This window comes from Quercus suber, unplaced genomic scaffold (genome assembly GCF_002906115.3).
Source record: "Quercus suber isolate HL8 unplaced genomic scaffold, Cork oak 2.0 scaffold_263, whole genome shotgun sequence".
Classification (NCBI taxonomy): Eukaryota; Viridiplantae; Streptophyta; class Magnoliopsida; order Fagales; family Fagaceae; genus Quercus; species Quercus suber.
Window position 1 is genome coordinate 584,381 of NW_027069719.1, and position 15,132 is coordinate 599,512.

A 15,132-nucleotide genomic window follows, 5' to 3' on the forward strand; every position below is an offset into this window, starting at 1 on the left:
TATTTGGCACAAATATTAAGAAACTTAAGTAAACATATGATACAAATTTAAGTAGATAATTATGGTGTGATTCCCACATAAATTTAAACACATAACACAAAATTGGATTCTAATTTCAAATTTTTATTGAACTTTCTCATAGATTTGCCTATTAATATATATATATATATATGGATTTAAATATTCAGTTTTGCATTGGCAACTTCATGATCATAAACTTGTTTAGTTATAACTCCTAGACTCTATAGGAATGTTTAGACAAGAGCTCAAGCTACTGGTATTTAGTGTGCAAGAATAGGATTTCAATTTATTCAAGCTATTTAGAGTTTAATAGTTTCATCTAATTGGACCTTAAGTTCGACAGATTGAGCTGTGTATATGCATAATCATCTTATTAGCCCACCAGCCCTCTTTGTGATTTTGGTTTTGCTCCTGCTTGGTCTACTTTATAAGTAAACCATAATGCACATTTTTCTAACACTTTAGAGCTACTCTTCTAAGATCTAAAAAATTTTGTGCCAACTGCTCTTAAAGTCACTACCAGTGTTTACTCAAATACTATTTGAACTAGTAAATCTAAAGTTGCTACTCTTTGGATATCAAGTTTAATGGATTCAAATTTTCAAGGGGATATTAAAGTCATTGATTGGAAGTTCACGTTGCAACGGATTGCTATCAAAGGTATCAATGGATTTGAGTAGAGAAAGAGAGAAGCGACTTGTCGTAGAAGCTTCACTTAAAGGACAATATGTTTAGTAACTATAGTTGAGTTTACGAAGGATAGGGTTATTCAGTCTGTTAGGTTCTAAGGTTTTAGGATTTTATGTATTTAGAACTCTAATTTGTAATGTTGGCAAACCATGATCAAAACAATGTATTTAGTCTTGTTTAGGCTTGCTCAAAGTTGGTTTATTATTGTAATGTTGGAATTGAGTGGCTGCAAAAGTACTTGGGACTTTCGGCCTGGCTCGATCGATCAAAGAATAGACTCGATCGATCGAAAATCGCACAGGTTGTTTTTTCTACAGAATTTCCAACTCAGCCCTACTTCATTAAACGTTTAGGGTTTTATGTTTTTACCCTAGGTATATAAACAAAACCCTAGCCACGTTTTTGAAGGTTGCTCCAATTGTATTGTTGCTCATACATTGCTGTTTTGTGTAAATCTCTTGTGAGATCTTTGAGGTGTTTTCCTTTACACAAAGCTTAGGGTTTTCAAGTTGGAGATATTATCTACATCTTGATGATCAACTTGGTTGCTACCATTGAAGGTTAAAGATAATCAAGCGGGGGTGCTTGTAGCTGATTGAAGAATCCAAGAAAGAAAGAGTCCGTGGATTCGGAGCTTGCACGTGGTCATGTCAGTAAGTTCTACTAGTGGGTAGTATTAGGAAGTCAAGCGGGGAGCTTGTAGTCCTTCTGTATGAACTTCGATTCTTTCGCATAGTGGATTCAGGTTTACCTTGAGGATAGCTAGGTCAAATCCTCCCCAGGTTTTTACCGTGTGGTTTCCTGGGTCATCATATCTTGTGTTTATTTATTTTCCGCTGCTTTATATCTTGATATGATTGTTTGATTGTTTTAACCTAGAATTGTTTAATTTGACTAAGTAACAACTTGGCTAATTAATCTAGGCTAACCAATCTGGTTGTGTTTTAAGGGGTCTAAAACCGTCAAGTGGTATCAGAGCAGGTTGCTTTTTTGTTGGAGATTTCTTGATCTCTGAGCTGATCCTTGACCCTGTTGTCATGGAGCATGGACACTCTCTGTTTGTTCCTCCTCACTTTGATGGGAACAACTATGCTTATTGGAAAGTAAGGATGAAAGCATTCCTGAAATCATTGATGAGAGAGTCTGGAATTCCGTTGAGTACGATGGGAGAAGCCACTACTCTGTGAGTGAGTGGCAAACTTCTGAAAAAGAAGCAGCTGGCTTAATAGCAAAGCTATGAATGCCATCTTCAACGCTGTTTCCATGGAGGAATTTAAGAGGATCTCTAATGTTGAGGTTGCTCATATTGCTTGGAAAATCCTCCAAACTGTGCATGAAGGCACAAAGGCAGTTAAGATCAATAAATTGCAACAATTGACTTCTAGATTTGAAAGCATTAGAATGTCTGATGATGAATCTTTTGATGAATTCTATGCTAAATTAAATGATATTGTCAATTCTGCTTTTAATTTGAGTGAAGTCTATGATCAACCTAAAATTGTTAGGAAGATACTTAGATCCTTAACTGAAGACTTTAGACCCAAAGTGACTGCCATCACTGAAAGCAAGGATGTGGACTCCATCCCTGTTGATGAGCTTGTAGGATCTCTTCAGTCCTATGAGTCTGACCTACCTAAAGTGAACAAATCCAAATCAATGGCTCTTAAGTCAGTTGATGATGTTGATGGTGGTGGATTCGATGATGAGCTCTCTGCTACAAAGATTGTCTATCTTGCCAAAAATTTCAAAAACTTTCTTAGAAATACCAATAGAAAGGCAAGAGGTACATACACTGCTGAACCTAGAAATTTTAGGAAGAATGATCCCACTAAGGTTAACAACCTTGAAAAACCAAAAGAAAAAGTTGGTCAGTCTTCAAATAATTCATTGGGTCCTCAGTGTTTTGGTTGTTAAGGGTATGGCCATGTGAAATCTAAATGTCCTATATTCTTAAGAACTAAGGGTAAAGCTATGGCTGTAACCCTTAGCGATAATGAGGTTTCCAATGATGAGTCCGGATGTGATGAGGATGGAAACTTCATTGCTTTCACTGCTACTGCTGTAGTCAATGAAAGCATATCTGTTGAAGAGAACCCTTCTGATGGGGAACTCTCTGAGGATGCAGATCTTCAAGAGGCCTACAATAAACTCTGCAAAATTGCTGCTAGGGATGCTATGGATGTAGAACTTGGCCTGAAGAAAATTAATTCTCTTGAGCTTGAAAAGAAAAATTTGCTTGTTAAACTATTTGATGCTAATGATCTTTTGAACAATGTTAAATCTGAGAACATGCTTTTGCTTGATAAAGTTAAAACTTTGGAACATGATTTATCTGTTGCTAAGTCTGCTAGTTCTAAACTTGATCACATGCTGAATATTCAAAAGTATCATTCTGATAAATCTGGGTTAGGTTATGTTGAAAGCATTTTTGACTCTGCACCGCATTCCACAAATTTTGTTCCTTCTTCTTCTTCTAAACCTTCCGTGAGTGAGGTTATGAGTGAAACTGTCAAACCACCTATGAGTGAGGTAGTCAAACCTGTAGAAGTTTCACCTCCTAAGAAGAATAGGGTTGATTTGAGAGAAACTAAACCTACCCTTTCTAAGGACAAGATGCATGGTAAACCTGCTTGGGTTTGTCATTTTTGTGGTAAGTCTGGACACATTCGTCCTAACTGTTACAAGCCTCAAGCTGCTAAGAGAGCAAACAAACCAAAAGTATCTGTGTCACAAGCACAAGATCCTATGACACTTATTGGTGAATTGGTAAAGGTTTTGAACCTTTATTCCAATCCTGGAGTTGGAAATCACTCAAATGTGAATAAGAACTCCAATGCTCGTAATGCATCTAAAAGGTTTTGGATGCAAAAGACTCGACCTAATTGAGTCTTTCTGACATGGTCCTTGTGCTTCATTGCTCATTCCTCTGTGACCATTGTTCTTTGGTTTTTATGTTTTCTTTTGTTTTGTTCTAGGATTTGCATTGCATTACATTCATGCATTTCATTCTAGGATTTATTTTTTTTCTCTTAATTAAAATAAAAAAAATAAAAAGGAGAAAAGGAGAAAGCAAAAATTATGTTTGACACTATGTTTCTTGATTTTTGAAAAACAAGGTTGGTCTATCTGTTTACACATGTCATGTCTTGTGTACCTTGTTTAACTTTGATGAACTTATTTATTGCACTTGACTAGTTGAAGCTTTAGTGCATGTTGTGTGGGAAAAATGTGTTTGGCTCTTAATCACTTTGTCTTAATCATGAAGTCACATGCTATTTGACTGACGGACTTGATCTTTTTGAGAAATGCATAAATAACCATCTCACCACTGTTCACTAGCCAATCATGAACACCTTAGTGCATATCATAAGATTCTGTGCTCGAGAAAGTGTAGCACATGCACAAAAAGAACATAAGGTGTAGCCTCAAATTAAATTAAAACTGGTGTGTACTATTAGGCTTGATGCCAATTCACTTAATTCAAACTGGTGTGTATTATTAGGCTGAATGCCATCTCATACATATAAGAGGCAAAAATGCAAGAAACTTACATGATTGCAAGCTTTTGTTTTAGGAGATGTGGGAATTATAGGATGTAACTCTTTAGGTGATAGTCTCTTTTAAATTCTATATGATGAATTGTGTAGACTTTGTGTTTGATTGCCATTCACATATCACCTCACATGTATCTCAAGTTTTTGCTAGTATCACACACTACACAAGTTACTCTTTGTTAAACACTGTACATGCTAGTGTGTGTATTTTTGGTCTGACTAACCAAGTTTGAAAATATCTTGAGATTTGTGCACAACATTTTTGTTGCTTGAGAAAATTCAATGGGAGAATGATTGAAACTTGTTTTTGACAAAATTTGGGTTTAAAAATTTGGGTTTTTGAAAAAACATTTCATCTCATACTCATGCATTTTGCTTTTCTTGTTTAATGCTTTGAGGAGTAGTTTTTCAAAACTAGGTTTGTGTCTTTCAAAACTGGATTTTTTTAAAATTTTTAGTGAGCCTCTGCCCATTTCAATCGATCCAATCTGTTTTTCGATCAATCGAAAAAGTGCCTTAGTTTGTTCTAAAATGACTGTTTCATTCGATCGATCGAATATCGCGAAATAGCTTTTTTTAAAAGTTCAGTTCTGACTTTTTCAAAATCACTATTCAAACTTTTCAAACTTTTTCTTCTCTCTCTTCGAGTTAGCAAGGCTCCACATAGAGATTTTTGTCGTTTTCCTCCGTAGTTTTTGCAAGATCTCTCTCTCATCAAGCCGGTAAGACTCTTTTGCCATTCTTTTTTATTTTACTTTCATCTTTTCATGCATATTTTCATGCATTTAGGGGCAATTTTCGCACTTTGCAATTTTGGGATTTTCATTTGATTTAATCCGTATTTTATGCAATTGATCAATGAGTTTTTGTGGGGACATGCTATAGACATGATCTAAATAATTTAATTTGATCAATTTTGAGTTTGGTGTGAAATTGAAAATTCTAGGGTTTCTAATTGATCCAATTTGGGGCTTTTGTTTAATTGGGTAGAATTTGATGAAATTGGCTTGTTGTGTTGATGTAATTAAGCATTATAATCTATGTGATAAGTTTTGTAATGCTCAATTCATCAATTTGTTTAAAAAAATTTCAAGTGGTTTCCAATTTTTGGGGGTTTTTGTTAAAAGCCAATTTTGTCGATTTAATCTCAATTAAACTTAATTGCTCACTGCATTAGTACATGCATCATGGCATTATATCTGTTCATGCATCATATAGATTTTTATTCTATTATTTTTGTTGCTAACTTGCAGTCTGCCCTTGGTTTTCTCTTTTGTGTCTCTGTCCTTTCCTTAGCATCATGCCTAGGAAGACTAGAGCCCGTAGGTCCATTCCCTCTTCCTCTCCATCCCCTCCTTCCTTTGACCGTGAGAGGTTTCCGAGTGAGAAAAACCAAGATCTTTTTATGAAACTTAATTTTAAGAGAAAGATTTGGGCTGAGCATTCTGTTTTGTTAGATGAGCTAGATCCTGCCATTAGGGCAAACTTTGAGCGTCGGGGCTGGTTACCCTTGTTAGACATTTCTGATCCTCCTCCACCGTTTGCCTTGATTAGAGAGTTCTATTCGAACATTTCTATCCACGTCTATGATTCCAACACTTTAGTAAAGAGTTGGATACGAGGTGTAGGGTACACCATTACTCCTCAGGTAGTGGCTGATGCTCTAAGGGTACCGTTGGTTAGGGATCCTGTCTATCCTTATGACGAGTCTCCCGAGCTGAGCGATGTTTTATCTTACATCACTAGGACTTCTGTCCAGTGGGGTTCTGATCCTAGGATCACTTCTGCTGAGCTCTCCGGGTTGCACTATCTGTTCTTTAGGATAGCTTGTCATTCCATCTGGCCCATTTCTCATGTTCACACTATTTCTCTTGAGCGGTGTGTCTTTTTGTACGCTCTGGTTACTGATGCTCCTATTAGTTTTCCCCATCTCTTTCTTCGTTCTTTGAACGATGTTTATAAGAGTTCATCTTCTTCTCATGCCCTTGTTCATCCTATTTTTATTCATAGGATTTTGCTCCATCTTGACCTTAGTGACTTCCCTTCCTCTGAGCCTGTTCATGTGATAGCTCCCATAGGTGCATCTTTTCTTAGACAGAGGGCCGCTCATCTTCGAGCTGGTTCTAAACACCCTAGGTCCGAGCCGTCTAGTAGCGCTCCTCCTCCTTCTTCTTCTACAGGTACTGCTGGTAAGGATGTTCCTAATCCAGTTGGTGATGATGCTGCTGCTGCTGATGTTCCTCCACCTCCTTCGACCGACTTTGATGTTCGTCGTACTTTGGAGACTGTCGTGACCGTTCAGGCGGCTCATGGTCAGATTTTGGTGGACTTACTAGATGAGATTCGTGCTCTCCGAGCCGATTTAGCGCGTCTTCATTCACCCTCACCACCTCCTTTTGATGGCGACTCATGATTGCTCTTTGGCATTCCGTCACAAAAAAGGGGAGTGGAGTTTTGACTTGTAGAGGGTTTTTGTTGTTAGGGGGAGATTTTTGTTGTTAGGGGAAGATTTTTGTTACTTGTGAAGTTTTTTAGATTGTATCTAGGTGCTTCACTTTGTATATCATTTTTTGGGGATATTCATGTTAGGGGGAGTAACATTGATTGTTATATTTTTTTATTGATTCTTGTTGATTTGTGATTCACTGCTTATTGATTTATATTTATGAGTTGATCATTTATATATGTCTTTATTTTGTGTTGTGTGAATCTTACAAGAATGTTATACTTGTTGTTTTATTCTTTTTTGTCACACATGCGTTTATGCGTTTGTTATACCTGTTGTTTTATTCTTTTCTGTCTACACTTGCAACCGATGGATAGTAGTTAGGCTGAATTTGAAATTTATGAGTATTTCTTTGTAAAGGGCTTTTTACTTGTAAAACTTTGAGCTTTTAATTAGAGTTTTGTCACGGATTGCCAAAGGGGGAGTTTGTTAGGTTCTAAGGTTTTAGGATTTTATGTATTTAGAACTCTAATTTGTAATGTTGGCAAACCATGATCAAAACAATGTATTTAGTCCTGTTTAGGCTTGCTCAAAGTTGGTTTATTATTGTAAAGTTGGAATCGAGTGGCTGCAGAAGTACTTGGGACTTTCGGCCTGGCTCGATCGATCGAAGAATAGACTAGATCGATCGAAAATCGCACAGGTTATTTTTTCTACAGAATTTCCAACTCAGCCCTACTTCATTAAACGTTTAGGGTTTTATGTTTTTTACCCTAGGTATATAAACAAAACCCTAGCCACATTTTTGAAGGTTGCTCCAATTGTATTGTTGCTCATACATTGCTGTTTTGTATAAATCTCTTGTGAGATCTTTGAGGAGTTTTCCTTTACACAAAGCTTAGGGTTTTCAAGTTGGAGATATTATCTACATCTTGATAATCAACTTGGTTGCTACCATTGAAGCTTAAAGATAATCAAGCGGGGGTGCTTGTAGCTGATTGAAGAATCCAAGAAAGAAAGAGTCCGTGGATTCGGAGCTTGCACGTGGTCGTGTCAGTAAGTTCTACTGGTGGGTAGCATTAGGAAGTCAAGCAGGGAGCTTGTAGTCCTTCTGTATGAACTTCGATTCTTTCGCATAGTGGATTTAGGTTTACCTTGAGGATAGCTAGGTCAAATCCTCCCCAGGTTTTTACTGTGTAGTTTCCTGGGTCATCATATCTTTTGTTCATTTATTTTCCGCTGCTTTATATCTTGATATTATTGTTTGATTGTTTTAACCTAGAATTGTTTAATTTGACTAAGTAACAACTTGGCTAATTAATCTAGGCTAACCAATCTGGTTGTGTTTTAAGGGGTCTAAAACCATACACAGTCTATAAACTTCTATAGTTCTATTTGATTGTAAATCTATTCACCTTGGGATTGATTAGGTTAAGTTTCCTTAGGTTTTTCCTGTGAAACTATTTTGTTTCATGGGTTTCCTAAGCTATGTCTTCTTTAAATTTCCACACTTGCAAGATAAAGATGATTATCTGTTTAACTTGAGACTTTTATTATTAACCTTATAATAATTAAGTTAGTCTTAAAACTGATTGAATACTATAATGTAAAATCCACAAAGATAATCAATGACAAAGGATATCATTATTGAACTCCTTTATTTACTACACCGCCATGTAAAATCTCATAGTTAGTTGGTGCAGTTAGGCCGCCATTGTACAATATATGGAGGTCTTGTTTTAAGGACTGGATTGCTATCAAAGAAATTCGTTGGCCGGAGCTCAAACCCAACACCAAAGATTGGCATCACTGGAAAATCTTCCTGGGAAGGCACATGATGAAATCCAATGGTGTACCATAATACTATGTCCTTGTTTTCAATTTTCCTATTCCTGTGCATTCATATACCCAAAAAAAAAGGTGCATTAGAAAACATTGGTCGCAATTACCATAATCAATAATTACTATCTTGTGAAGTTCTAGCTAGCAAACTTTAAAAGTGGGATAGAAGATTTTTATTTATCAATACTAACTGAGGCTCCAAATTGCTAAGGTATCGTCTCCATGACTCTGATCAACATAAAGTCCTCCTACCCATTTTTCGGACTTGTTATACGGTGTAACCCACACATGATTATTAGTGAAGTCTCCTCGAATTTGTAAATAATTATTGTATGACATGAGAGGGTGTGCTGCTGATCCTGGAATTAGACGATAACCAACATTGTTCCCAACATTTGTATTCTTATTAGGATTCACAACTACTAGCTCAGCTTTTTTCAAGCCAAACTGAGTTCGGGCATCAAATTTAGTTTTAGCAGTTTCACTCACTACTGTCCAATAACTTTTTCTTGGCGAGCAAGGGTTAGTTACTTTGATTGTTTCCAAATTTTTTTTGACAAAGGAATTATCTTCACCATCCACATCAAGGTCAAGATAGTACGTTAAGAAGTGGTCATGGTAGACACCAATAGTGTTTTCTGCTAACAATGTGCCATACACATTCTCTTTTGTTTGATCTGTGTGAGTATATGCCACACCCTTCACCTCTATAATTCCTGTTAGTCCAATCTGTTAAGATAATTTGAGAAAGGCTCACAGTATAAGAGACAAAGAAGTCAATATTGATGTTTCCATTGTACTCAAGTTTGTGAGGTAGGAAGACATACTTTTAACTCATAGTACCCAAAAAAAAAAAAAAAAGGTTTGTTGAAAAACAACAGTAAGTCTAAAGTTACAAAAAATTTCACAATTGTTGTAGTGAGAAATTATGATTAATGTACAAAAAAGAAATTATGTTTGTTGTAAAAATTTACTACCTCAACAATTGTAAAATTTGTTATGAGATTTATTGGTGATTGTAATATTTTTCAAAAAATAATTCTCAAGTTGATAAAATACCCCCAATTTAATGGAGCCACTTGGCTTGAATTCCCAATCAATAATGTAATCATAGTTGTCCACTGTTGCGACCATCCTCACCACTAGGCTCACCTCTGGCCTAACTTCTGTAAACTGCAATACCATATAATGTCAAATAAAACTACTACCTGGCCAAACAATACAGCAACAATAACAACAATCATAGAAAAATATCACTTACAACTTTCCGAGGAATACTCGATTCAGTGTGACACCACATTATATTTCTAGCATGATTTTCGAAAATGCAAAAGGCATTAGATATCTTCGCTGGTGTACCATCATTAGTAGAAAAGTATGCGTCTAAAAATACTGCATTGGCAGGACAATCGACAAAGTCCTTGAGTGACACTGTAGATAGACCAAACCCATATTCACCACTATCAAAATAGCTTTTGTAGTACCATTCCTCTGATGGGTCCATGTATGGCACAAACATCTCAGATATGAATCCTCTATACAAAACTCAACGATATTTTTTCTTTTCCAGGTCATAAATTGATGCTAGAGAAATTATCGGACTAGCAAGAACGTCAAACCCTAGATGGAATTTCCAGTTGGCCCAACTAATCACAAAGAAAAATGGAGGCTTGTTAATTATTTTTTCGGGTTCAAGAACATGTAGTCCTAGTCATACCCTTTTAATAAGGATTAGGTCAAAATTGCAATAAGTTTTGTAATTTGTGTTGTAGTATCTCTAGTCTCACACTAAGCAATTTAACAAAAAAAAAAAAAAAGTTCTAAGGTTAGGACCCTTTAATAATAGCCATTTATGTAGCTCTGTACCAAATGAGTGACATGTTTTCATTCCCTTTTTCCACTTGAGGCCTGAATTATAAATTAGTGGTAGAATTAACTTAGAATTTTCTAATATATAAAGTTATAAAGTATAAACCCTAGTTGAGTAAGTTATAAATGTAATACAGTACAATAGATTGAATAACAATGAGTTAACGGTCAACCTATGTTGCACAGATACATCATTTTTGGTCCAATACTCGAGTCCAACACGTTTCAGACATGAGTACTAGTAAGACATGCCCAAAGTTCATGTCTGAAGGTGTCTCTTCCTTTTCTCCTTCCTTTTTTTTTTTTTTTTTTTTTTTTGGAAATTTTGACACGGCTCTAACAACAGTGGTATTGAAAAGACAAAAACGTGCTCAATGATGTGTGTGCAGAAAGTTCAAAGTTAGAAAAGAGTTTTGGAAGAGTTTAGGTGAAAATTCCACTTTCTCTAGCTAGGGTTTTGATTTGGAGACGTAAGGTTGTATTTTGATGTTTAAACTAGGGTTTTCAGACTCATTTTGAGGGTTTTGGAACCAAAGGGTCTAAGGGCTAGGGCCCAATCAAAAGGGAGGCTTTAGCCCTAAAAAACGAAGTTCTGGCTTCTGGAAATTGGCCTGCGTATCAGGTTTAGGGAAGCACACACATGTGTCCCCAGAAACCCTAATTTTGACTACGAGGCTAGCCTAACTTCAAATGGTCATAACTCACTCAATATAAGTCCAAATTAGGCCAAATTAGTGTTCAAATTGAAGCCTAGGATGTATACTTTCCAATGAAAAAACCTCACTAAAAAATGCTTTGTAGATCAAAATTTATGGTCAAAATAGTGAGCAAAGGTTATTTTTCAGTATCGTTTTCAAAGCAATTTGAGCACTTTTGGGTTATGATTACTTCCAAATTATCAAAATAACTTCAATTACCTTTTTTTAGACATGTCAAGCCCATCATTGGGACTAGGGACTAAAATTATTAACTTTATTACTCATTATGGCTAAAACTATTTTCTAAGCTCTTTCAAAACCTTTTTCAAACAATCTTTTCAAGAAGATATTTGTATTTCTGAGTTGTGATTACTAATGGACTATTGATATATTTGAGTCCCTTTATTATCATTCGATCTTGTTGTGTAGGCACTAATGGGCAGGTTAAAATATCAACCAAGTTGTGTTCCATAAGAAGGCAAGTCTTTCTTCATGGCTCTTCCTTAATTTGGATATTTTATAATTTGTGTTCTTGTTGTTCTTAATTTATTTATTTGTTATATATGATTAGAAATATGCTTTTCTTTGTTTGGTTTTGTTTTGTTATGTCTCACCATATTTTGATTGGAGAGTTGAATGATTGGATATATCGATGAACATATTTCGATGTGTTAAGTGTTGTTCTTGTTTGTTGTTAGATCCAATACATGTTTAGGAACAGATTATGTTTTGTTTGTTTTAGATATCTTTGTTGTTAGTGTAGGTTGTTTCATATTATATTAAAAAAGCATGTTAAGTTGTTAGTTTTATTGTTTTAGGTTTTGCTTTGTTTTATGTATTTCTAGTTTTTGGGCTAGGGTTTTCTGTGCGTGTATGCGTACGCATGCAAGAAGCATGCGTACATAGACTTGAAGTATGCGTACAGAAGCCTATGTATGCCCACACATACTTGTGCCTAAAAACCTTAATCCAAGTTTTTTGCTTCTGTTTCTTTATTTCATTTATATAACATGCTTTTGTATTGACCTTTCTTTATGTTTTTGAGTCTCTGTTTCTTTGATTGATTGTTTGTTTGCCTTTAACATGTTAGATTAGGGTTTTCTTCCAATGTTTACTTTATTCTACCATGAACATGCATATGATATGATCATGCATTGATGCGTAGGTGTTGTAATGCAATAAGGTAAGTGAGGTAAGGCATGCATTCATATGTACATGCATTTGATTGGGATATGATGTATGAACTTCGAATATGTTTATGTTCTTGATGTTCTTGATGCTCTCTAATAATTTTTTAATGCTGCCATGACCATGTGATATCTTTATTTACTTGCTGCCTTGGATGAGATGATATGATATGCATGATAGATGTATGCTAGGTTTGATGTGAGTTGCCATGATAGATGTATGTTAGGGTTTTGGGATGATTGATGCCATATTGATTGCTAGATGTATGCTAGTGTGTGTGTGGGTATAGATAACAATATTAAATGAGCATTTAATAAGATTAAGACGTAAGACATAATGATTGGAAGCCGACTCACGGGTCGGGTGGGGTTGGGTGCCTAACACCTTCCCATCCCCATACCTAAACTCCGAACCCACACTCTGGTAGTAATATTAGTCATTCCACGTAAGGGTCCTATATTTATGGTTCCTAGACCTAATCTAGGTGGCGACTCCATCTTTTCTCTGCTCCGGTCCACTTGGCTAAGGCGTACTCTCCTTTTTAGGAGAAAATTGCTGCGCCCACAACGATACAAAATAGAATAAACTAAACAGATATGAAAACTAAGTTAAATAGAGGCTAAACATGTAAATTAAACAAAATATAAACAAACAGAATGGAATTCAGGATTTCTGGGCAAGAGTATGCGTGTGCATACATAGGGCATGCATGTGCATTCATAGGGCATGTGTACGCATTCTTTGAGTGTGCATATGCATGCAAGTTGCAAGCTGCATGCGCACGCGTACACACCCTAAACCTTAAACCCAGAAAACTGAAACAAAAAACAAAGAAAACATAAAAGAAACAAGAAAACTATAAAACATATATATATATATATATATATAAACATAAAAACAAAAGAAAAACAAAGAAAAGCAAAGTGCCAAAGTTAGAAACTTTACCTCAACACTAGGACTCTTCAGAACTTGATTTTGACTATTCCCTTTAGTCAGTCTGTTTACAACCAAATCAAATATGAGTTAGTAAATTTATAACTCAAAGATCAAGACCAAAAAAGGTATCAATCAAGCAAAATTTAACTTGAGGATGTTTTGTGAAAAACTCCATCTTTGATTCGCGATTTTCTAGTGAATCTTGTGTGTTTTCCATTGGAATTCTCCCTTCTTGAAAAAGTACCTTTTATGACTTTATATGGTAAAAAAAAAAAAAAAAAAAAAGGGGGCTTAGGGCAGTTCCCAGATGATGTGGGATTCATTCTGAACCGGTGGCTTATTTATAGCCTTAGTATAGCTATTGGGAGCCTTATTGTGAGTGTAATTGTCGGTGGCCTCTTAATGGCTCTCTTGGCTGTTTTGAGCAATGTCTGCCTAAATTTAAATGGAGGTTTAACTAGCTCATGACTAGCCTTATTGACCGTTGGAGCTCGTCAGTTACGAAACCATTAATGAGAGCATTGTTAATGCTGTATGGTCCCCTCTCTTGGACGGCCTTGTGGATTGGATGCTCTGAAGGATATAAAGATAAATGCAGCGGAAAATAAGTTTAAAACGGATCTACTTCGTTCGATATTGATAACATGCATAAAGTGAATTTCAGAATTAGAGAAACAGAGAGTGTACCTTGAAGCTATGAATTAAAAAAAACTGAAGATTGAAGTACTTGGGACTACTTTTAATCTTCACTCCAATTCCACTAACGCCCAAGATGTGTGGTCTCTCGATTGGTAACAAAGGGATGACCAAAAAATGACTTACACTCTCATACACCACTTTTCAATGATGTTTTCTTGTCACAAATGTTTCTGTACGTTTTTCCCTTTGTATCTAACCAATTTATCTAATTGGGCCGGCCTTTCGGGCCTTACCAATTGGGCTTAAGTGTGTGGCTTGGAGTGGGACCAAAAGGGACCAATAAGACACTAGCTCCAATGGGCTTTGGGCTTTTCTGTCAACTCTTGACAAGTCTAAAGTTACCATTAACTATTTTTAATACCACTATATAAAATAGTTGCACTCTAGGTCTTATATATAAATTATATCCCAAGACTTTATTATACATGCAACCCCTTCATAAAATATTCGTAGTAATACAAAGTCATTAATGTAGACTGCCACTTGTAAATTACTATATCTTAATCCTTGAGTACCCGGTTTAATCCTTTAATGTTATTCATTATATATTTATGAAATCCAATTCCATAAATATATACTTTAGTCTTACTAAAGTGGTTAGGCCTAACTCTTTGAATAACAAACCCATTAAACTTATCTCAAGGGAATATTTTATATCTCCGTTAAGAGACTATGAATTCCATCTTGAGAATACATGTTCCATCAACACTAAATGTGGCTGCCCAACATACTGAGGTTTTGACCATAACTGTAGATCTCACTCCTGATATATCAAAACAACCTACACCTCATGATCAGGTTCATTATTCTCTCAGGATTAAGAGTTCATGCAAATACAAGTCGTGAGATTTATTATTCATTTGACAGTCATTAGGAGAATAATAAATCTCACAGCGGTCCAGTTCAATATGTCTTAACTCTTAAAACATATTAACACATCAACTAGAAGTCTCCACTTCCATGATCAAGACAAATCATCGTAGTTGATATGTTATAGTCTTCGCAGATGAAATGCCCAATTTCATCACCGACTACGAACTATAATTCTGAGTTTACAAAGAACTTGTGATTTATATCTTCTGTGACTCTTCACATAAATCACATACTATGCATCTCATGGACTATATGATAATGTCTGAATATTCATGTTACCATTATTTCAGATAATAATAAAACAAATTTATTAAAC

The 15,132-nt window shown here is 35.6% G+C and overlaps 1 pseudogene; it reads right to left on the minus strand.

Annotated features, from left to right (window-relative positions):
• Positions 1 to 8,401: 8,401 nt before the first annotated feature.
• LOC112025812 (amine oxidase [copper-containing] alpha 2, peroxisomal-like) lies at positions 8,402 to 10,433 on the minus strand (annotated as a pseudogene).
• Between the last annotated feature and the right edge of the window lie 4,699 nt (positions 10,434 to 15,132).